Genomic DNA, 16,528 nt, shown 5'->3' with positions numbered 1-16,528 from the left:
CTGAAAGAGTGGTGCAAAATACATCCACACGTAAGACCCAAATTTGTTTGACTTTTCGAAATATTTCGTTAACGCCGAAAGAACCAAAATGGCCAGAAAAACTAATCCATAGAACTGAAAACAAAAAAATCAAGAATTAAATGTGACTTTACAATTCTCTTATCGAAACACGAATCGACTAATCGATAACACGCAAAATATTATCGATTAAACGGTTGAAGCAAATGTCGGCTCCTATGGCACCCCTAACATTCTGGCTGACCTTCTACACATAATTTTATCTTGCCAAAGATAGGAGAACTAGTCTTGAGAGCGGGGCTAAAAGTAGCCTTTGCTTAGAGGGCCAGTCAATTCCACCTCTGGATTATGAGAACATCTAGTAGCATTTGTAGTGGCGTCGTTAGGGTTTGAAATTTGTGGGGGGGGGGCTTAATCTGCATAATTGGTTCATTGTCATATGTGTAGGCCTTTATAGCAATCGCAAATTTTGTGTCAACGTGAAATTATTCGTATTTTAAAGATATACAAATGTTTATTGATCGAGTACCGAACCGAGTTATTGAATGAGACATTTGTGGGTGAAGGAACTTCACTCGTCTATTTTAAGTTTAGTTTTAGTTTGCTTTTAGTCGCTACTACTGGGACCCCCTTCGAAAGAACGAGAAACATTTTACGTGTCTCCATCTGTTGAATCATGAATGGTCCCAATTTATTTCTTTTTCGTTCATTTCTTTGATTTTTTCTTCAAAATTATACTATTTGATACTGAAATTAATTCATCTCTACAAAGATGAAACTTAACGAATCTATCAATATAATTTTTTATATATTTTTATATTTTATAATTTTAGGCGGCTACGAGCAATTTTTTGGTAGGATCAGGGATAGATTTAATTTTAGAAGTAGAAATGGAGAACAGAGTAATGTGGGCGCGCGTCAAAGTCCCGGACCCCCTTCCAAGGGACGGAGGGGTATGAAAGAAGAGGCGCGGTCATAGCGACAGATGTATAAAGGAGTTACGTATTTTTCGTCGTCCCCGTCAGCAACGTCATCAAAACGTAGCTGTTTAAGTGAGCCAATAAGATAATTTAAACAATCCGTTACGTTTTGGAGGGAGGAGCTCTATACTGGGCTATGAGTCAGACTGAAGTAAATACTAACCGTTCTCTATTCCTACTTCTATAGTTAAATCTATCCCTGCTAAAACTGAATACATCTCTATTTACCACGTTGCGTAACTTACCCATGAAGGTATCGTGAATATATTGGACAAGAAACTTCCACGTTTAGTTCGGGATAGTTGCGAAAACATGGTAATTTTCGAGTAGTAGATTTCAGTCGTATATCGGAAGTATGGTAGGCGATTGTACGTGACAACGTTGGGGAAAGCCTTCAAGTCCCAAATATAGTCCTAATTAAATGGGAAGCCCTCGTATAAGCGGTTCCCGTATGAGCGGATCCCGTAATAGCGGTCCTCGTAACCACGGCAAGGATGTTGGGGGCAGGATACGTAATCTGAGGGAAATCGGTGGGCCCGCTAACTCTGGAACGACTCGGGTTTGTGCGACCCTTGAAAATGTGGGAGGAATATTCGGAAAAATGGCGGGAATCAGATGAATCAGGAAGACCGCCCGCCATTTTTGCCGAGTATTCCTCCCACATTTTCAAGCGTCCCACCAGACCTGAGCCGTTAAACAGATAGCGGGCCCATTTCTCTCAGACTACGTATCCTCTCCCCATCATCCCTGACCACGGTTCCCTAAATATCGGTTTCCCGAAAAAGCAGTTTGCCCGTTACGGCAGTTCTCGTAAACGCGGCGAAACGTTACAGCAGTTCCCTAAACAGCTGTACAACCGGGATGTGAAAACGAGTCAAACGACAGTCGTTTATGATGGTGTATGTTGCGTTATTAAAACTCAAATAATACTAGATTAGATGAGGTTAATTAAGTCAGGTTCAGTTTGGCTATTTGTACCAAAATAGTCTTAGATTACGTTTCGTTTGGTTATTTGAACCCCAATAGTATTAAGTCAGGTTAAATTTGGTTATTTGTACCACAATAATTTTAGGTTAGGTGAGATCAGGCTAATCAAGTCAGGTTAAATTTGGTTATTTGAACCAAAATAGTCTTCGGTTAGGTTAGGTTATTTGAACCCCAATAGTATTAGATTAGGTTTTGTTATTTGAACCCCAATAGTTTGAGGTTAAGTTAGGTTAGGTTAAATTTAGTTATTTGTACCAAAATAGTCTTAGGTTCGGTTTTATTATTTGAACCCCGATATTGTATAGGTCAGGTAAGGTTAAGTTAGGTAGGTAAGATAAACTGTAGTTTTAAGAGTTTTTCAAAACTCGAGCTAAACACTGCTATTTTCAAAAACAGCAGCCGCTATTTCTAAAAGAAGTAGTTTTGAACAACGCCGCTGTTTTTATGGATTCGCGGTTGCTATTTCAGGAACTACTCTTCTGGGAACTACACCCTCCTTAAACATAGGTCGAAACCGCTAAGTTGAGGGGTAAAACCGAGAGGGCGTAATTTATTGGTACTCAATCTGTGATTAGAACGAAACGAAAAGGTTCAAAAGGGCTAAGAGATATTTTTAAGTTCGATCAGTTCACTGGCACTTGACCAAGTAACGAAAGTTGAAGCTCATTAATATGTTAAGCGAAACCTCATAGCAAAAAAAGTAGCGCTAATCAAGTGCGGGTGAAAGTGAATTGTCGCGTCGTCTGCAAGCCTTAGGTGCTCGCTTTCTCGGGAGTTGATGAAAGAAGCGTATTTAAAATCTTACATCGTACACAAGCTCAAACGTCACGCTAAAAATAAAAAGAATAATTAATTTTTAATAACATCGATGTTTTAAATGTAGGACTATGCACTTTGTTATTTTATTTATTCTAATTAACTGGAAACCGTCAATTTTAGTATCTTGGAGTCGGAAAATGTCATAGAACCTTTTCCACTCAAAATCGCCCATACGTACTGGGGTCAATTCTTTAACTCATCTTTCAAGTTATCACGTCACTAGTGACAGAAGTCCATTAAATTAGCCTAGTGATAACTTAGTTTTGTCACAAATTCTGTAAGTTATCGTATTTCGGTGTTCCGTAACCGAACTAAATGTAGATAAACATGACGCTACTGGTAAAGGAGGGCCTTTCCAAAAGACATCGAGCAATATTTACTTGAGATATCTCCTTATTGCCTTCAGGGCTTCGGCTATCATTCTATCGTAATTCTCAATTACGAGTTCATCAGCCTTGATTCCATCTTTCATATAATATAAAGGTTGAAACTTGAATAAGCAAAGAGAAAAATCGAAATTAAACAACTATGTCAACGGTCGAACTGGGTCGACCTTAGTCGCGACGTAACTCGCCTGATGTCAGATCAGGGATTTGAATCATATGAGACGTGTGCCGAATAATGAAGCTAAGAAAGGTCTGACGATGCATCAGGTGAATTACGCAATTAGATTTTAAACTCTAATTCATTGTGACTACGAATAAAGAACGTTATTTAATTCAAACAAACATACGCTACTTTGACAATTGTTGGAGTGTCCTTAACAAAGGATGAGGAGGTGTTTAGAGTGAGTTGTTAACCTAACAATGGAAGGGAATTTTTCATAGGTAGACTATAAACTGTGCCAATTTACTGGTACGCGTCAAAATGTTTATAAAATGGACATATAACATACCTCGTATAATGAAAACAGTCGTATTGTCTTGGGATTCATTGCTATATTCGAAGGTTGTACAGTTTATTAGCGCTGAAAATTCTAATCCACAATCTAGAAACGAAAGAGAAGCGATTCTTCGCTGCTCTGTCGTAAGACTAGTACGGTATCATTTTGTGTCCGTTATTCTAAACAAAAAAATCTTTCGGAATATAAACAAGAAAATTACGATTACATAATATTATATCTACCTGTGTTAGCGTCACTCGATAAGACAATGTTACTCCATGGCTGTATATGGATTTTATTGAAAGAAAATTATGCCGAGAAGTAGTTCACTAAATCTATTATTAGCCTACAAATAATTTTACAGTTCCCACGAGTCTAGTCGGGTCACATTGTTTAAGAAGGGCCACCATTTTCACCAAACATTTTGGTCGTATTGGGAAAAGAAAAAGAAACCCAAATGTATAAAATTTACTGGCCAGGCTATATACTTGAGCCCTCTTTCTCAACGCGAGTGCTTAGAAGATACGAATTAAAGGAAAGCGCGGCTCCATTGGTCCCTCTTAATGATGGCATTTCTACTAAGCTTGCTAAAGGCCAGTTAAGTCAAAGGCAGGAACCAATGGGAACTAGTGCATTAGGTCTGATGGGCTCCTGCCTTTGGCAAGGTAAAATTCGTGTCCAGAAGATTAGCCAGAATGCTAGGGGTGATCATGGAGCCGCGCTTTCCTTTAAGGGACGCTGCGAAAGCCAGCGTGGACTCTACATTTGTCCAACTCAATCTTTCCCGACGCGAGCTCGGAGCTGGTAAAGAATTTCTTTTGAACTGTTCCTCAACAAGCTTGTCTTTTGTGTTCCGCAATCACACCACAAACTAACTCCAAACTGTTCTTATAATCCAAGCGCTTTTTATATATTCACACACGTAGATAAAAATGTCCCGAATGTTTTATTCTCATTATAAACAGATCCGCCCATGATAACATTTACATAACACGTTCCTACTCACGTTACAAAAAAAATTAAATCACTTAGCAATGTAGTCTTATGTGCTCCATCTATATAAATTAGTTATGTCTATATATAAAAAAACAAAACAAAAAACTCTCATCTTCCTGTGTAGCATATTGTACACTTTTCTAAATACTTTATAAAAAGTTGTAGTCAGTACTCAGTAGAGTAAAGTCTCTACGATCAGTGTGACGTCACAAGAGGCGGAGGGAAAGGGGGGATGAAATTTTACTAGTCACCAGCCATCTACCGTCACTAGTGGGAACTATTTTATTTCGCCCTTCTCTATTTTGAAGGCAAATTCAAGACAAAAATGGCCACAAAGCACTGGCGTTGTTGTGTAAACGGTTGCATAGGGAGCAAACGGAATAGAAATTCAAACGATCAGTCGGAAGATTTAAGTTTTTATAGAGTTGCAAAAGCTATAGAAAATCAGGGAGTAGAAAGCAAGGACCTTTCGACAGATAGACGCGAAAAGTGGATGTTAAACCTAAGGCTTAACGGTGTAACACCTTATACAAGAGTGTGTTCAAGGCATTTTTTCTCAGGTATGTAAATACTTAACCAAATCAGTCTAGTAGTATGTAAATATCGTACATAAGATAATATATTTGGATTTTAGGTGCACCATCTAAACTTTATAATAGAACAAACCCGATGATCTGAAAGGTGTAGCAAAGTCAAAAGAAGTTCCAGGCACTGTCAAACGTCTCCGAGAGGAGGGTAGGTTTAAAACGTTTAAACAATCAGGAGTTAGTATACCCTAAAGCCACAAAGCTTCAAAGAAATATTCAAAATCCTATGGCTACTTCAACACCTTGTTGTCAGAGCAAAGTCTTAAAATTTGGTGAGAATGAACGATACTGAGTGGATTTGTTCACCAGTGTTTTAGAATCAAGCTTAATTTTACTTAATTATAGTTTTTCAGTGTTTATATTTATTTTATATGTTTCAGATAATGATTTTGCATCGTTAGAAGGCAAAGCATCTGTAGCTGATTTTGATGAAGCAAATGCAGCCACAAATGATACATTTTCGAGAGGTACATCAACAATAGAGGATTCGGCAACATTATTAGGAGCTACGTTATCTCTAGAAAACACCAAAATGAAATTAATAAAAACTGTCTTTGTAGACAAAGACGGAAAAAGTAAGAGATAAGTGTAGAAAATTAATTGCCTGAAGTAACAGATATTCAATTTTCACTTTTGAACACATGATTATAAAACATAAATTATTTGATAAAATTCTTATCTTAGTTTTTTTCACCAAAATTACTTTAGTTAAAATATTTTAACATGACACATATATCATTTTAAAATAATACGCGTTTTCCATTTATTTTCTCTCAAATATTTACAATTTGGTTGAACCCTATAAGGGGAATAAAATGGACAGAAAAATGTTAATAGCTGATAAATAGAAAACCGTATCAAAACAAAAAGTGTTCGTTAAAATGAAAGTTTTCGAAGTTTCAAAAATTCACGTTATGTATAGCTCTCAAAAGACCACGATCAATCTACAGATCTTTTCGACACTAGTATCAACATCACAATCAAACTGCCAACGTTACTTTCCGCTTCGCAATATTTCCCATTTAAAAATATAAAAATTAAACTCATAAATCTCATTTTTTTTAGATATGCAATATTTGAACCTTCTTAAAGACCATGTCAGTCGAAAGTAAAACGTAGTATCAAGCTAGTATCCCTTAAAAATTCTTGAAGAAGCCTTTTTCTAGAGCTAATATTGAGATCAAAATACTAGGGTAAATAATGTTGAAAAACATTTTTCGCACATGAAATTTTGGTGAAAAAAACTAAGATAAGAATTTTTTCAAATAATTGATATTTTATAATCATGTGTTCAAAGTGAAAATTGAATATTTATTACTTCAGGCAATTAAATTTCTACACTTATCTCTTACTTTTTCCGTCTTTGTCTACAAAGACAGTTTTTATTAATATCTGTTACTTCAGTCTTAATATTAATTAAAATAGTTTAGAAACCTTAGGAGGGAAGGTTTTAGGGCGTTACACTTTTATTAGTTAAAGCTTTTCAACTAACTAACCATCTATTACATATTTTCAATCCTGACTGCTTGACTTGATAATTAACGTCCAGTCAAACTCAAATTGCTTTCCCTTCATTTTCACAAGCACATCACAGAGCAAGCGGTAGTTATACCACAAAAAGATTAAGTAGGCCTGTGCACAAAAAGATTCCATAGATCTGAGCACCAACAAATGTCTTAGAATTGAGCACCAGCACAAGTCATATGCTTATCGGTAATCAGGCTTAATTACGAGCCATCGGTAATCTAACTTAATTACCTGTCGTCGGTGATCTAGCTTAATTATCTGCCATCGGTAACCTAGCTTAATTACCTGCCATCGGTAATCTAGCTTAATTACCTGCCATCGGTAATCTAGCTTAATTACCTGCCATCGGTAATCTAGCTTAATTGCCGGCCATCGGTAATCTAGCTTAATTACCTGCCATCGGTAATCTAGCTTAATTACCGGCCATCGGTAATCTAGCTTAATTACCGGCCATCGGTAATCTAGCTTAATTACCTGCCGTCGGTAATCTAGCTTAATTACAGACCATCGGTAATCTAGCTTAATTACCGTCCATCGGTAATCTAGCTTAATTACCGTCCATCGGTAATCTAGCTTAATTACCGTCCATCGGTAATCTAGCTTAATTACCTGCCATCGGTAATCTAGCTTAATTGCCTGCCATCGGTAATCTAGCTTAATTACCTGCCATCGGTAAACTTGCTTAATTACCTGCCATCTGTAATCTAGCTTAATTAACTGCTATCGGTACTTTAGCTTAATTACCTGCTATCGGTAGTCTAGCTTAATTACGGACCGACGGTAATCTAGCTCAATTACGAGCCATCGTTAATCTAGCTTAATTACCTGCCATCGGTAATCTAGCTTAATTGCCTGCCATCGGTAATCTAGCTTAATTACCTGTCATCGGTAATCTAGCTTAATTGCCTGCCATCGGTAATCTAGCTTAATTACCTGTCATCGGTAATCTAGCTTAATTACCTGTCATCGGTAATCTTGCTTAACTGCCTGCCATCGGTAATCTAGCTTAATTACCTGCCATCGGTAATCTAGCTTAATTACCTGCCATCGGAAATCTAGCTTAATTTCCTGCAATCGTTTATCTAGCTTAATTACCTGCAATCGTTTATCTAGCTTAATTACCTGTAATCGTTACTATCCCTTCGAAATTATCAGCTACATCGATTAATTATCACAAAAGTTATTTGTTAATTCTGATTCCTTCCTTAAAATTGTTTCATATATGAATATCATTCAGTTTTTGCAACGAAAGAGAGTAAAATCAGATGAACGTCCGCGGTAAAACAGCGTAAGTGCAAGAGTAGCTTTCTACTTGGCTTTATCCACGGTAAAACGCCGTAAGTCCAACAGTAAGACATATAGGGTGCAACAACGTAAGTCAAAGCATGATTAAAAAACATGAAATTAGCACTTAAACTTAATTTTTCGCAAAAACCTTAAAAATGGTCCTAGAAAAAGGTTTATATTTTGATATAAAACCGTTCCCAAACGTAACAAACAAATATTTCATTTCGAAAGGGTGGCCACAATATGGCTAAATTGGAGATGAAAATGGAATATGGAAATGAAAACCACCCTTAGCAACTTTATTTTTTATAAAATAAACTAATGGGTGGATCTTTTTGAAATTTTAACCACATATTGAGGGCCGGAATTGTAGTTCTGTGGAATTATTTCGAAACAATTAATACAATACAATAAAACCTACATCTAAACAAAAACACTCCTTTTACATTAAGAGCAGTATGAAGTCTTATCTAAGAGAGCTATCGCTCTCCTAGAATGAGGTAATCTGTTTTATGTTTAACAATGGTTTGTTTTTCTATAGACGTGGGACTTATTACGAGTAATGGTGTATGGGATGGAAGGACTAGCTAATACTTTTTTCAAGTAATATAAAGGGTATTATTTAGCCCCTCTCAGATTGAATGGAAGTGCTGTTGAGAGTTTGTATTCGCAGTATAAATTTAACGCTAATGGTAAGTTATCAAGTGTTAATTTTGCCTGTGCGCGAAAGTCACTTTTAACAAAACGTGATGTTCATAGTCAGCATAACTCTGGTGCTAGCTATAGGAATGAAACACTCTTAGTTAAAGAAAAATGAGGCTTTAACTGCTGTAAAAACACTTTTAGCATAAATAAAGTCTTTAATTGCATTCAAAATCACGGAGATACCGTGGGTTGATTCTTTGCCGCTTTGGACGTTTGTTGTAGTCATTATCCGAATCTTTCGTTTTTTCATTGGGACTCATTCTCTTTTTAGGTGTTGAACCATAGTTTCCTTTACTCTTGGGGTAATTAGGAGCTGGGTAAGAATTTACTGCTCTTTGATTATTGAATCTTGGGTTTACTTGACTGGCCCCATTTCTTTCTCGGGGTTTGTTTTCCGATTCATAATTCGAGCATCTAATCATCAAAGCCTGAGCCTCTTGGGCTTTTTCTTGAACGTCGGACAACGTGGAATTATCCGGTAACCTCATATTTTGCAACAGTTTTGGATCCATTCCTTTTAATACTATTTCAACAATTTTGCTATTTCTCATTGTTGTGTTTAGCTGAGCGCATAATCTTTCAATTTACAAAATATAACTTAATACTGGCTCATTAAATTTTTGTTTATTATTCAATATATTTCATTTCAACTGTCTTTTATAATCGTTTCCTGAAAATGCTTTGCAAAACGCGTCTCTAAATTCAAACCAAGTCGATATAGTCGGACTTACTCTATTCCACCAGCAATTTAAATTGTTCCCTAACACCAGCGCAACAGTTTCTAGCTTTTTAGATTCGGTTAGGCAGACGCGTTATCCAGTGCGCCACAAGCCCGTTAGCTGTTTATCTAGATGCTATTGAAGCATTGCAACATTATAAATTTCCCTTCCGTTATACTCAATTATCATCTTTAAATATTAATACCGAGCTCGCCAGGACTCGAACCTGGAATCTTCTGCTTCGAACGCAGACGCGTTATCCATTACGCTAAAAGCCCTTGCTTTCTACTATAAAAAACTTTTCCAAACGTTGTATTTATGCATTTTTTATGACGCATAAAAGATCTTTCACTAAAACAAACACCGAGCTTGCCAGGACTCGAACCTGGAATCTTCTGCTCCGTAGGCAGACGCGTTATCCATTGCGCCACAAGCCCGTAAGCAGTTTATCTAGATGCTATTGAAGCATTGCAATATTATAAATTTCCCTTCCGTTATACTCTAATTATCATCTTTAAATGTTAATACCGAGCTCGCCAGGACTCGAACCTGGAATCTTCTGCTTCGAAGGCAGACGCGTTATCCATTACGCTACGAGCCCTTGCTTTCTACTACAAAAAACTTTTTCAAACATTGTATTTATGCATTTTTTATGACGCATAAAAGATCTTTCACTAAAACAAACACCGAGCTCGCCAGGACTCGAACCTGGAATCTTCTGCTTCGAAGGCAGACGCGTTATCCATTACGCTACAAGCCCTTGCTTTCTACTATAAAAAACTTTTTCAAACATTGTATTTATGCATTTTTTATGACGCATAAAAGATCGTTCACTGAAATAAAGACCGAGCTTTCCAGGACTTGAACCTGGAATCTTCTGCTCCGTAGGCAGACGCGTTAACCATTGCGCCACAAGCCCGTTAGCTGTTTATCTAGATGCTATTGAAGCATTGCAATTTTATAGATTTCCCTTCCGATACACTCTAATAATCATCTTTAAATGTTAATTCCGAACTTGCCATTACTCGACCCTGGAATCTTCTGCTTCAAAGGGAGACGCGTTATACATTACGCTACAAGCCCTTGCTCTCTAATATAAAAACTTTTCCAAACATTGTATTTATGCATTTTTTATGACGCATAAAAGATCTTAAGATTTTAATTATAGTGATGCTTCTTGATCTTCACTCTTTAGGATAGTAACAGTATGTTGTAGAAAAAGAGCTGCTGCTTGAAGGACTTATCTTTATTTTATTTTAGAAGTATTTTTAAAATTCCAGAAGCTCCGCAACCGTTACAATAACTGTTTCTATTGCAGTTAATTCAACATTTCTTTGAGGTATACAGGGTTTTATTATTTGTTAATCTCACTACAATGCTACTAATTGTGAAGGTAAGTGGTATAATTCCTGAAACTCAACCAATGTAGAGGACAACATCATTCGTTAAAACAATTTTTCCTGTTGCAACAGTCCGTATATGGTATTTCATTTTATAAATTATTTGTTACCAAGAGTGGATTGTTTAATTTAGAAATATAAGTAACAGTGGTGCTGGTTAATCCAGGAGAACATTGTCTTTACGTAATTAGTCAAACAAATTCCATATGCAGATTTTTTCAATGTAACCACGTGGGAAACAAAGGGTTGCGTTCGCTATTTCCACAGTCCTCATTGCCGTTTGTTTATATGTCAGAATTGCTATGAATTGTTTAGGTATTTGATTTAATTACTGGTATTTAAGTGAAACTATGGAATCACATCATTCATTAACATTGTAACCTTTGTAGTGATCCGTTGTAACGGGCTCCCCGGTACAACATATTTAATTGTTAATCTTCACGTTACCGCAAATTTAGCACGGGGCAAGATTAAAATTGAACGCAATGTGTTGGAACTAATCAAAAACTCATCTAAACATTAAAATTAAGGTTAATAATTTTTTGAAGCTCAATTTATAAGCTAAATCAATACTGCCAAGCCACAATCCTTCATTAATTTCAACTTAATTAAGAATAATTAGGGTGAATTTAAACATAAAATATACATATTTTGGATAAAAACTCGAATAACTTTTAAATGAACTACTTAATTAATATTAAAACTGTATAGCTGTTGATAAAGCCCCATATTTCTATTTCACACTTAAGTTAATTTCAATTATCTTTAAAGTACATTAAAAGGCTCGAAATTCAAAAGTTTATAATAAAATAAGAATCAAAAACTCCACTAAAAAATGCAATTAAGATGAATTATTGACATTCATTTTATAGCCTAATCAAGATAAACGTTTAAATTAATCTTAATCAAGATAAACGTTTAAATTAAACTTAATCAGGATAAACCTTTAAATTTAACTTAATCAGGATAAACCAAAAAGTCGGTAGATGACTTAGGCCCTTACGAAACGTAACTAATGTAAGCACGAATTTGAATTTGAAATAAATTGACATTGAAATTGAACCTTTAAATTAAACTTAATCGAGATAAACCTTTAAATTAAACTTGATCGAGATAAATCTTTAAATTAAACTTAATCGAGATAAACCTTTAAATTAAACTTAATCGAGATAAACCTTTAAATTAAACTTAATCGAGATAAACCTTTAAATTATACTTAATCGAGATAAACCTTTCAATTTAAACTTAAACTTAATCGAGATAAACCTTTCAATTTAAACTGATCGAGATAAACCTTTCAATTTAAACTTAAACTTAATCGAGATAAACCTTTCAATTTAAACTGATCGAGATAAACCTTTAATTTAAACTAAACCGAGATAAACCTTCAATTTAAGCTAAATCGAGATAAACCTTTAAACTAAACTTAATCGAGATAAACCTTTAAACTAAACTCAATCGAGATAAACCTTTTAACTAAATTAAATCGAGATAAACCTTTTAACTAAACTTAATCGAGATAAACCTTTTAACTAAACTTAATCGAGATAAACCTTTTAACTAAACTTAATCGAGATAAACCTTTTAACTAAACTTAATCGAGATAAACCTTTTAAATAAACTTAATCGAAATAAACCTTTAAATTAAAATAAAATTAAGGTGAAATTAACCCAAAGCACGATTTTTTTGGTGAAATTCATGGATACCTTATTTAAATAAAGGGCAAAGATGCTTCTAAGTAAGGAAACCATCGAAGGCCTAAAAAAGACAGGTAAAGCGCTAGCGGGAAAATTATGACAGGAAAAAGTCTGATATCGTTTTATTTTTAGCACTCTCAACTGATAATATTGTGAAATTTCTCCTTAATAAGGGTGTCCCTAATGTCATAACGCGACATCTAAACCAAGATCCACTTGAACAGTACTTTGGCCGTATGAGATCGGCTGGTGGTAGAAATAACAACCCATCAGTTTGTTATACCAGTATAATATTGATAAATTAGAAACGCTAAAAGGTTTAGTTTTAGAAGCAATTGGAGGTAACACAAAACTGACTAAAGAGGATAATAAGAAAACTTAACAAATATTTAATATAAGTGTATAATTTTTTTATTAAAACAACATAAATAAAATTGCACTCAATTATTTTGTCAAATTAGTTGAAATTACATGTATTGCATAAATAAATCCATATCAGGATCATTTTCTAAAAAACTGTAATCTTGTGTATTATCACATGATGTTTGCATAACATTTGAATTAGGAACTTTGGTATCACATAAAATCTGACTAGGCATCATAACTTGACAGCCTCATTTGTAAACTGTGTATTTCTTTTTCCATTTCCCTTTGGTAATGCATTTTCTTTATTTTTTCCTTCCATTTGGGAGTCTTTAACATTTACTGTAGCAGCATCGTGACTATTTTCTTTAATTTTAGTTCTTGCAGCATCACTTCTTTCTTTAATATCTTTCCTTAAAGACTTCTTAGCCTTTAATGACGCCTTCGTGTCAAGGCGATATTGCTCTAGTATATCCTTAAAGGGGGAGGTGCAGAAAATTAAATTTAATTGAAACCTATTTTTCTGGGTGAGTAATGATGTAAAACGTGGTCATGCAAAATTTCACTTAAAAATATTCAGTCGTTTTTTCACAATAAGAATTACAAAACACCGTTTTTACACCAAAAATTCCCGGCGAAATTCAAATTTTCAATTTAGGGGCGTGGCTTAAAACTATTTCTGACACTTATGTTTCGCCCACTCGAGAGCGCGCTTCGCACCCGTGACCCGTAAACGCCCTGTGCCCTCTATGGTCACGCGCTCAAGGCAGTAAGCACGGGAAATCGGAACGAGAATCTCCAATGTCTCTAATCGCTGGCGCGTGGGGGGGCTCTATTTAAAATAGAGCCCCTTAGAAATTTGTCAGACTTTAAATTTTACCAATTTTGGTTTTTGCAATTTTGCGACTATAAAATGTATTCTGAATGTACTAAAAGTATATATTTTCTTGGATAATTTTTTCTGCTCTACCTTTTAGGCACAAAATCTCAGTTTTTTTTATTTTGCTGCTTGTCACCCTTTAACTAGAACTTTGCCACGAGTGTTTAGAAACGTTTCTACTATTTGTTTCAGCCATTTAGGGTGCCCATCCACCGTAGTTATTTTTCTCCACTCTGATAATAATATGTCATCTTGAACAACGCTTCAGCGGTTTTTACCTCTCCGAGTGAAGATGACGTCACGGAGAGGTATTACACTGGCCGTGTCTGTCTGTCTGTGTGTCTGTCTGTCAGACCCCACGTGACCGCGTTCGCAGTTTACAAATCGGAGCAAACAAATACCCGATTTCCGGAACGCGTTCGCGGTTCACGGAAATTTGGCCATTCATCTACCAACACCAGTCTTTACTAACCGGCTTCTAAGGACCACAATCTGCTAGTCTTTGTCCATCCCACATGGGCACTAGTCTGTACTTGCTTGCTTCCAAGCACAACCAACTTCTGTTCTTCGTCAATTTCACCTTGACACCAGTTTCTATGCACCACCATCTTCTGTTCTTCGTCAATTCCACATTGACACCAGCTTCTACGCACCACCATCTTCTGTTCTTCGTCAATTCCACATTGACACCAGCTTCTATGCACCACCATCTTCTGTTCTTCGTCAATTCCACATTGACACTAGCTTCTATGCACCATCATCTTCAGGTCTTTGTCCATTCCACATGGACGCCAGTCAGTCCATTCTGGCTTCTTTTCCTTCGTCATCGTTTGGTTTCAAGATATACGCGGCGATCGGCTAGGGTTACGAGAAACGTCTAGCCTCCCAATGGCAGGGCTTCCACCATCGGTTCACGCGAATGCGTTTTTATCTATTAATGGTTTCAAGATATACGCGGCGATTGGCTAGGGTTATGAGAAACGTCTAGCCTCCCAATGGCAGGGCTTCCACCATCGGTTCACGCGAATGCGTTTTTATCTATTAATGGTTTCAAGATATACGCGGCGATCGGCTAGGGTTACTAGAAACGTCTAGCCTCCCAATGGCAGGGCTTCCACCATCGGTTCACGCGAATGCGTTTTTATCTATTATTATAATGGAAACGAATCGTATATATACCCCAAAATTTGAAGAAAGCGGGCAAGAGGGGTACCCTTCACTTTAAACGTCAATATTAGCAAAGTTTCGAAAGATAATAGGAACAACTTTATTTTAAACGATTTAACTATTTTAAAGTTATTTACTGGCGATTAAAATAATTAATATCATTTATATTTAATTAATTATTTTAGATGAACTTATTTCTATGTAATGACACAAGTGAGAGTTAATATAGAACGAGTAATGAAGATTGCATCCGAATCGAAACACTACACGCATATCAAAGTTAATATAAAGCGAGTAGGATGATAAGATCTCCTACAAAACGATAACATTTCCTTTTTGCAGAATATTAAAAGGAAATATTTTAAATATTTTTCGGCATTACGATTCTTTTAGTAGTTGTGTAGCTACAAAGCTCTGTTTCATCTCAATATTCCAAGAACATCTTTTGATATTAACATTTCAAATTTGGTGTTTACTTTTTAATTCAGCTTTACTACATTTAAATATAGTGTAAACGCAACTTATAATTTCACTACATAATATGGCTTTTAATACTTCGTCTCTCTATAAGCGTTGAAGCGATTGGGTCTATAAAATAAGATACCCTAGTTTTAAGCCAGAATTGACCTTGTTTCGTGTCCTCTTACAAGAGGTGTTAACGGTTCAGAGTGAGCCGAAAGTTAAATACACACTTAAGTGATAGATATTAGGTGCTCATTAGAATTATGAGAATACACAGGGAAATGTTAAACGATTAAACCTTTCGCAATATCCCGCCAATTTGAGCTACGTATTTCCGGTTTTTCTCATTGGCTGGTGGACCCATGGACGAAGTAATACTGAAGAACCAATGTCAGCCCATTACTGCCCCCATTACTAAGCGACTAAACACCCAATGTAAAGCTTACTTCCCCCTTTTCAGCCCCAAAATGGAGGGGTTTATGAAAATGCGGAGTCAAATCCCGGAAAACGCTAGCGCCATCTAGACAAAATAAGACTTTAACTGCTTCCCTCGTTAGAACGTTGATTCCCCACTATCTGGTTTGCTACAATCTGCCGCTAGAAGGCGAATTCACAAGAATTTTTCAACTTTCTCCCTCTGCCATCCGTCCTTCAGTATTTTTTCGTCCATGGTGGACCTGTGTTTGGAAAGTAAATTCGTCTCGACTCGGAGAGGTTTATTTTGGTTTCCCAACTTGTTACTTTTAAGTTTATATTTCTGATATTTTCAAACTGACTCGTTATAAGTGTAAGACCTATCTGATATTACGAGGTTAAAAAAATCTTCTGTGACTTTTATAAGTTCTCCTCTATTTAATAAACTAATCCAACGTTCTGATTTATTTGGTGGCATCTTTAGTGGGTCTCGAGTTCTTTCAACATTAACCATGATTTCCCTTGGACAATTCTTCCACTTTAACGCTCTGCCAAGAAATCCAGCAACTTATCGCAAGACATCATCATTCATTTCACGAGAATAAATATTTTTTGGCCATTTTGGTTTCACTTCCG

General features: G+C 36.0%; 4 non-coding genes across 4 annotated transcripts; all 4 read right to left on the bottom strand.

Moving 5' to 3' along the window:
• Window positions 1-9,872: 9,872 nt before the first annotated feature.
• Window positions 9,873-9,945, bottom strand: TRNAR-ACG (transfer RNA arginine (anticodon ACG)). The gene has a single exon. It is a non-coding gene; the product is annotated as a tRNA-Arg (tRNA).
• A 91-nt stretch (window positions 9,946-10,036) lies between these two features.
• TRNAR-UCG (transfer RNA arginine (anticodon UCG)) lies at window positions 10,037-10,109 on the bottom strand. Its single transcript has one exon. It is a non-coding gene; the product is annotated as a tRNA-Arg (tRNA).
• Window positions 10,110-10,195: 86 nt separating this feature from the next.
• Window positions 10,196-10,268, bottom strand: TRNAR-UCG (transfer RNA arginine (anticodon UCG)). The gene has a single exon. It is a non-coding gene; the product is annotated as a tRNA-Arg (tRNA).
• An 86-nt stretch (window positions 10,269-10,354) lies between these two features.
• TRNAR-ACG (transfer RNA arginine (anticodon ACG)) lies at window positions 10,355-10,427 on the bottom strand. The gene has a single exon. It is a non-coding gene; the product is annotated as a tRNA-Arg (tRNA).
• Window positions 10,428-16,528: the final 6,101 nt, after the last annotated feature.

This window comes from Phalangium opilio, unplaced genomic scaffold, assembly GCF_054372755.1.
Source record: "Phalangium opilio isolate 3A_F unplaced genomic scaffold, DU_Popi_V2 ptg000061l_1, whole genome shotgun sequence".
Taxonomy (NCBI): Eukaryota; Metazoa; Arthropoda; class Arachnida; order Opiliones; family Phalangiidae; genus Phalangium; species Phalangium opilio.
The sequence above is the reverse complement of the archived record's forward strand: the minus strand, read 5'-3'. Positions and strand labels throughout refer to the sequence as shown.